At 43.3% G+C, this 8240-nt stretch overlaps 1 pseudogene; it reads left to right on the top strand.

Annotated features, from left to right (window-relative positions):
• Window positions 1–930: 930 nt before the first annotated feature.
• On the top strand, window positions 931–5613 carry LOC132031621 (uncharacterized; annotated as a pseudogene).
• Window positions 5614–8240: the final 2627 nt, after the last annotated feature.

Below are 8240 nucleotides of genomic sequence, written 5' to 3'. Positions count from 1 at the left end.
GGTGATTATCCTTGGTTGACTTGTTGTGGTTTATTTATTTCATGTTTGTTGGTTGGCTTGTTTATTCTATTGACTTTATGAGATATGCATGATACTAATCTTAGTCAGCCTATGATGATTACCGGTACATAGTGTTTGTACTGATACTACCTTGCTGCATTCTTTTGAGTGCAGATTGTGATACACAGACTGCTATCCGTCCTCAAATCTAGCGTTGAGGTCGTTACTGACAGATTTAGGGTGAGCTTCTATCCATGCCAGGCCGCTCGAAGATCTTTCTTTTATGATGTCTATTTCCTATTCAGGACATTGTGGTTATTTGTTAGACAGATTTCATTCCTTAGACATATTTTAGATTAGAGTCCTTGTACGATGACTTTTGAATTTTGAGAAATTGTAATAGTTAGGACTTCTGCATTTGCTTCATCATTTTATGGCATGACTTATTTTGATTATCTTACGCTTGAATGAGTAATAACTGATTGAATTGGTTAATATAAAGATAGACTTGAATGAGTAGATGACTTGTGTGTTGGTTCACCCACTAGGAGTTAGTGTGGGTGCCAGTCATGGCGGGTTGGGTCGTGACAGAGTTGGTATCAAAGCTTTAGGTTCATCGATTTCGTCGTACAAGGACATGTCTAGTAGAGTCTTGCGGATCGGTACGGAAACATCTGTACTTATCTTCGAGAGGCTACCGGACACTAGGAAAATTTCCTTTTCTTTCATGCTACTTGATTCCAATTGGTATCTGATGATTCAAATTGGTATCTAACTATTCTTCATTCTCTCGCAGATGTGAGAACACGTGCAGCAGTAGTTAGAGGAAGAGGTGAAGGCGGAGGAGCCAGTAGAAGGGGGCCCCAGCTGGGGGCGGAGTCCCAGTAGTTGATCCCGTGCCTCCAGTGGTTCCTAATGAGGCCGCGGAAGATGCAGCCGCACCAGCCCAGCCAGGAGCTGCAGCTGCTCCTGGTATACCAGATGCTATAGCGCAGGTGCTAAATTAGCTGCATGGATTAGCACAGGCTGGGGCTATACTAGCCGTTCCAGCAGGTAGGGGCACAAGAGTAGCAGCTCCAGGTCCGGATAGAGTTCAGGATCAGGGGTTCGAAGTTTTGAGTTTTAAGGCCTTTCCGAGGCCAGTTGCAGGGCCGGTGATGACTGGCGAAGAGCATGATTTATTTTGGAGGTTCACTAAAATGAAGCCTCCAGTTTTCTATGGTACTGAGTCATAGGATGCATACAAGTTCATAATTGACTATCACGAGAGGCTCTATAAGATTAGGGCTATGGACAAGTACGGTGTAGAGTTTTTGACCTTCCAGTTCTTGGGTTATGCCAAGCTATAGTGGAGGGCAAATGTGGAGTGCAGGCTAGCTGGGTCACCTCCGTTGACTTGGATACAGTTCTATTTAGTGTTCTTGGATAAGTATGTCCTGCATACTCTGAGGAACCGAAGGATGAGTTTGCTAATATAGATCAAGGGAATTCATCTGTTACTGTGTGCGAGTCCCGTTTCCATTTCTTGTCCCGATATGCTCTTCAGTTACTACCAATCGAGGGGGAGAGGATCCAGTGATTCGTGAAGGGGTTGAACACTGGACTTCAGCTTTCAGCTCATAGCCACTAGGGCTTCATTCCAGGAGGTAGTGGAGCATGTTCGTGTTGTTGAAGGGATTAAACAGGAAACTCATGCAAAGCAGGTAGAGAAGAAGGCCCGAAGGAGTGGGGTTTTCAGCAACTCCTTCTCGAGGGGTCAGAGTTCTTAGGTATATTTAAGGTGTCTAGTTCAATCTGCGATGCAGGTGTCAGCTGGGGGCCCATTAGGGGCAAATTATCAGGCTTCTGGTCAGTATGGAGGTTTTACTACTTCATCAACTTCTGTTCAGCGACCTACACTAGACCGTACATATTACGAGTGTGGTGAGATTGGGCATATTAAGAGGTATTTCCCCAAACTCTGACTCAGTATCAGGCTCCCTGAGCTCCGTTTTACACCAGATAAAGGAGGTAGGGATAGCGCACCGGCAGGGTGGGGTGGCCACACAGCGGGTAGGGGTGGCGCCCAGCCTAACCGAGGCGGCCCTCAGGCAGGCAGAGGCGGACAGCAGCCCGACAAGGTCGGGGCTCAGACTGGACAGGGTAATCGCGATGGTACATGGGCTATAGGAAGGCGCGGTCATTTCTACACTTTTCCAAGTAGGCCAGAGGCTGAGGCCTCCGATGCTGTCATCACAGGTACTATTTCAGTTTATGACCGGATGGCTTATGTTTTATTTGATCTGGATTTTACTTTTTCTTACGTGTCTACGTATTTTGCTGTGGGTTTGGATATGGTGTGTGATACTCTTGATGTCCCTATTTATGTATCTACTCCGGTTAGGGATTCGGTGGTGGTAGATAGAGTCTACCCTTCTTGCGCAATTACTTTTATCTGATATAGTACTTGGGCAGATTTGATGATCCTAGATATGGTAGATTTCGATGTCATTTTGGGCATGAGTTGGTTGTCCCCGCATTATGCCATCCTTGATTGTCACTCTAAGACTGTTACCTTAGCTATGCCTGGGGCACCTAGACTTGAGTAAAAGGGTAACCTTAGTCCCCTCCCTATGAAAGTCATATCCTTCGTTCGTGCTAGGAAGCTAGTAGAGAAGGGTCGTCTAGCTTACTTGGCACATATGCGTGACACTAGTGTAGATACTCCACCTATTGATTCGATTTCAGTGGTACGCGAGTTTGCAGATGTGTTCCCCGCGGACTTTCCTGGTATGTCACCGATCGTAACATTGATTTTCGGATTGATTTAGACCCAAGGACTCGTCCTATCTCTATTCCACCTTATAGGATGGAGCCAGCAGAACTCAGGAAGTTGAAAGAACAGTTGGAAGATCTTTTGAGTAAGGGGTTTATTCGCCCGAGTTCCTCTCCTTAGGGTGCTCCTGTGTTGTTTGTTAAGAAGAAGGATGGGTCTATGCATATGTGTATTGATTACCGTCAGCTGAACAAGGTGACTATCTGAAACAAGTACCCCATTCCTCGTATTGATGAATTGTTTGATCAGTTACAGAGAGCTTCTGTGTTCTTTAAAATTGACTTAAGGTCAGGATATCACCAATTGAAGATTCGGGCAGAGGATGTTCCTAAAACAACTTTCCGGACCAGGTATGGACACCATGAGTTCTTGGTTATGTCTTTCGAGCTTACTAATGCCCCAGCTGCATTCATGGATTTGATGAACAGTGTGTTTAAGCCCTTTTTAGACTCTTTTGTAATAGTATTCATTGATGATATCCTGGTGTACTCTTGAAGTAAGGAGGAGCATAAGAAATATTTGAGGATTGCTCTTGGGGTATTGCAGGAGAAGGAGCTGTATGCTAAATTCTCCAAGTACGAATTCTGGCTGTCTTCTGTGTCCTTTTTGGGGCATGTAATTTCGAAGGAAGGTATTATGGTGGATCCTCAGAAAATTCAGGCAGTCAGGGAATAGGCTAGGCCCACATCAGTGACCGAGATCCATAGTTTCGTGGGTCTGCCTAGCTACTATCGTCGGTTTGTGAAAGGGTTTGCCTATATTGCTTCTTATTTGACTCGATTGACTTAGAAAGAGGTACTGTTTTAGTGGTCCGATGAGTGTGAGGAGATATTTAAAAAGCTTAAAACTTTGCTGACTACATCAGCTATTCTAGCATTGCCCGTGGAGGGCAAGGATTTTGTTGTTTATTGTGATGCTTCATGTTCTGGATTGGGTGCTGTTTTGATACAGGAAAAAAAGGTGATTGCCTACGCTTCTCGGCAGTTGAAAGTACAGGAGAGGAACTATCCTACTCATGACTTAGAGTTGGCAGCGGTGGTATTTGCGTTGAAAATCTAGAGGCACTACTTGTATGGTATCCATTGTGAGGTGTACATTGACCATCGCAGTTTGCAGCATGTGTTCACTCAGAGAGATCTGAACTTGAGGTAGCAGAGGTGAATAGAACTGCTGAAGGATTATGACATCACCATTCTGTATCATCCTGGTAAGGCAAATGTAGTGGCTGACGCGTTGAGCAGGAAGTTGGCTAGTATGGGAAGTCTGGCTAGTTTGATTTCTTCGGAGCGTCCGTTAGCTAGAGAGGTTCAGACTCTGGCTAACAGTTTTATGAGGCTGGATATTTTTAACACGGGTAGGGTGTTGGCTTGTATTGAGGCTCGATCATTATTTCTGGAGCAGATTAAGGCTAAGCAGTTTGAGGATACTAAGTTGGCAAAATACATGACCAGGTGTTGCGTGGTGAGGCCAAAGAGGCCGTGATTGACGAAGAAGGGGTGTTGCGGATTAAGGGGCGAGTTTGCGTGCCACGTATGGGTGATTTGATCAAAACCATTCTAGCGCTACCAAGATGTATCGCAATTTGAGACAAAGACTACTGGTGGACTAGGATGAAACGTGATATAGTGGAGTTTGTTGCTCAGTGTCTGAACTGCCAACAGGTGAAGTATGAACATCATAAACCTAGGGGTACACTTCAGATGATGCCCATTCTTGAGTTTAAGTGGGAAAGAATAGCCATGGACTTCGTAGTTGGTCTTCCGAAGGCGTTGGGAAAGTTTGACTCTATTTGGGTTATTGTTGACAGGTTGACTAAGTCTGCCCACTTTATTCTGATGAAGATAACTTATGATGCGGAGAAATGGGCTAAAATCTACATTCGTGAGGTGGTTAGGCTTCATGGGGTTCCTATCTCCATTATGTCCGACACGGGCACAACGTTCACATCCATATTTTAGAAGTGTTTGCATGAGGAATTGGGTATAAGGTTGGATCTTAGTACAGCATTCCACCCACAGATTGACGGGAAGTCTGAGTGGACTATTCAGGTTCTTGAAGATATACTTCGTATTTGTATGATAGACTTTGGTGGGCATTGGTATCAGTTGTTACCTTTAGCTGAATTTGCATGCAATAATAGCTACCACTCGAGTATTGATATGGCTCCGTTTGAGGTGTTGTATGGCAGGAGGTGTAGGTCTCCTATTGGGTGGTTTAATGCATTTGAGGTGAGACCTTGGGGTACTGATCTTCTGAGGGAGTCCCTAGAAAAGGTGAAGGTGATTCAAGCTAAGCTTCTGGCAGCACAGAGTAGGCAGAAGGAGTATGCGGACCGTAAAGTCTGAGATCTTGAGTTTGGAGAGGGAGAGCAAGTGTTGTTGAAAGTCTCACCCATAAAGGGTGTGATGAGGTTTGGGAAGAAAGGCAAGCTTAACCCGAGGTACATTGGGCCGTTTGAGATCCTCAAGCGTGTGAGGGAGGTGTCTTACAAGTTGGCTTTACCTCCGGTTCTATTAGGCGTTCATCCGGTATTCCACGTTTCGATGTTGAAGAGGTACCACGGCGATGGTTCGTACATAATCCGCTGGGATTCGATTTTGTTAGATGAGAATTTAACATATGAGAAAGATCCTGTTGCTATCTTAGATAGGGATGTTCGCAAGTTGAGGTCTAAGGAAATAGCCTCTATGAAAGTTCAGTGGAAGAATCGTCCGGTGGAGGAAGCTACTTGGGAAACAGAGTCTGATATGCGTAGCAAGTACCCTCAGCTTTTCGCCGAGTCAGGTAACTCTTCCTAGATTCCCCATCCTTGTCCGTTCGGGGACGAACGGTGCTTTAATTGGTATCTGGTGTAACGACCCTCCCGATCATTATGGGAAATGTAGGATCACCCCACAAAATAGAACCTTCCCAAGGGTAGGGCGAGCTAATAGAAACTCGGTTGTATGATTCTAAGTACTGAAAATTTAACTTGTTTGTGGTGGTTATTTGATTTTTTTGAGTCCATTGGGGGGGGGGGGAGGTGGGGAGGTGACATAGGAAATTAGAACATCGTTGGGAATTCCAAGGCCACGGGTGGATTTGTATGATGTTTTTATATATAAGTGCATGTCTGTTTGTGTTTGTGAGGCCTCGGATGAAATGTTGGGTGATAGAGTGGAAAACTGGGAAAAAAGTCGAGCTTACTGCCCAAATGGCACCGCTGCGGTAGGGCTGGAACCCCGACGGCGGCACCGCTATAGCGGTGAGCCCCTCGCCGCCAGCGGTCAAGGTGAGTTCGAGTGTCCGCTGTGGCGGGCAATGGCCAGTTATGGCGATGTCGCCATAGCGAAGTTTCCATGGTTCACTATAGCGGGCACTTGGCCGCTATAGTGAGACCGCTGCAGCGGTGGTTTGACTGCCGCAGCGGTCGATGGGGGCAGAATACCATGTTTTATACACTTAGTTCTAAATTCTTTATTCATTAAACTCCAACATAGTTCTCCACAAGCACCTAGGGCGAAATTCCAAGCTAGGGCAAGTATATTCTTGAGAGGTAAGTCTCATCCATCCCTTTCAATCATTTTGTATCATCTTCATGATTATCAACCCTTTTATGGGTCTTCAATGGTGAAATTAGTAATAGTAACCCTAGAACTTAATAAACCTTCTATATTTGATGGGTTATGATTGTTATCACTTATTTATCATCTAATGGCTTGGGTTAAATCCTCTTAATCATGAATTTGACCTTTTGAGCCATAAACTAAGTGAAATGAAACTTAGGGTTCCATAAAAATGGTAGCTTGACCATGGAAACTACTTGTAATTGGAATATTGATGAAATATTGTTATAGTTGATGGTTAGTGATCACTAAGGCCCTTGCTAGGTTATTTTACACCTAGGAATCACTCACCCATTGGAATGGGGCTAAAGGGAAGGGTGTCTTGCATTGATTTTGTGACTAGAATAATTGTGACTCATTGAGCATTCTAATTTCTAGACTTTGAATGTTCCGAGGCTTTCAGGGAGCGAAAAGCTGTAGCGGAGTGATTCGCGTTGTTCCAGATCTGCGTTGAGGTAAGTTACGGTCTACTTGAGTTAGACTTTAATTAGTTGATTTTATGTGTTGTGAATTCCATAGGAGAGAGAATATCTAGTCTTCATGCATGATATTGTGTGTTTGAACTCCTATATGTAAATGATTGAGTGACTGTGTTGTTACACCTTGGAAAATTTTCCGTTAGCGTACAGTGAATAGACTAACGAAGTATACAACGTATACGATGTTTCGATAAGTAAGAAATAGTATTTGATGGTCCTAATTAAGATTTCCAAAGACATTTGAGATAAGAGAAGAAAGTTGCTAAGGAAAGCAAGTCATATGTTGTGTGTCGGACAAGAATTACGAGTATCGAGTTAATGACGTTCTAATGATGCTTTGGGAAAGAGTTATAACGTCCCTTAGAATGGTAATGAGGTGTTGAACAAGTGTTAAAAAGGTTCCATAAGGATCAGAGATCAACGAGTCGACGAGAACGAGTCTCGGTTAGCTGGGCAACATACGTCCAGACATACTGGCCGTATAAAATTCACGGACCGTATTTCCAACCGTAGATTCAGCCCAGTATAGCATACTTCACTGGACCAAACATACGGCCAGTGAAAAATATACGGACCGTATGTTGGTCCGTATGTTCTGGTCGGGTCTGAACTTAAATGATATAAGGGACCTCTCCTTCATTTTAATTCATTTCATCTTTCATCTCCACAACTCAAGAAACCTCTAGAATATTCTCTACACTTCACCCACAAGAACACAAAGGAAATCAAGGATCAAAATAAAGAATTCAAGTGAATCAAGTGTATGAAACCTCATTAAAGTCATCCAAACCAAGAAATCCCAAGAGAGATGAAATAGGGTTTTGGTGCTAGAAGAGTATTTCCATTCAAGACTTGTTTCTACGCTATCTAAGGTAAGTTTCATGATATTTTCATAATGTTTGAAGTATTGGTAAGTTGAAACATTTGGATTGTAGAAGAGTATAAGAAATGGGTCATAAATGTATGAATAGTATCATTGTTGAGTAGTAGTGGGTATGAATCATGAATATGGATATGTTGTGACTATGAATACGTTATAAATGACAATTAGATGTGAAAGAACGCGATAATGAACCTTGGTCATGATTATGGAGAATTTGAAGTGAAATTGTGAAATGTGAAAAATGCAAATGAATGATGCTTGATGTTTATGATATTGTGATTGTTATTATGATTGTTTGGGAGTTGATATGGAATATAGAGAAAGTAGTATAAACAAAGGAAATGCTGCCCAATTTTCTCTAGCCTTAGTAAGCCCGTTCTTATAATTGCGTAGCTAATGTCGATATGAATTCTCTTGAAGGGAAACACATATGCATTAAAGGAGAACGAGCAAGCGAT

This window comes from Lycium ferocissimum, chromosome 9 (genome assembly GCF_029784015.1).
Source record: "Lycium ferocissimum isolate CSIRO_LF1 chromosome 9, AGI_CSIRO_Lferr_CH_V1, whole genome shotgun sequence".
Taxonomy (NCBI): domain Eukaryota; kingdom Viridiplantae; phylum Streptophyta; class Magnoliopsida; order Solanales; family Solanaceae; genus Lycium; species Lycium ferocissimum.
Note: the sequence above shows the minus strand (reverse complement) of the source record. Positions and strands in the feature narration are given on the sequence as shown.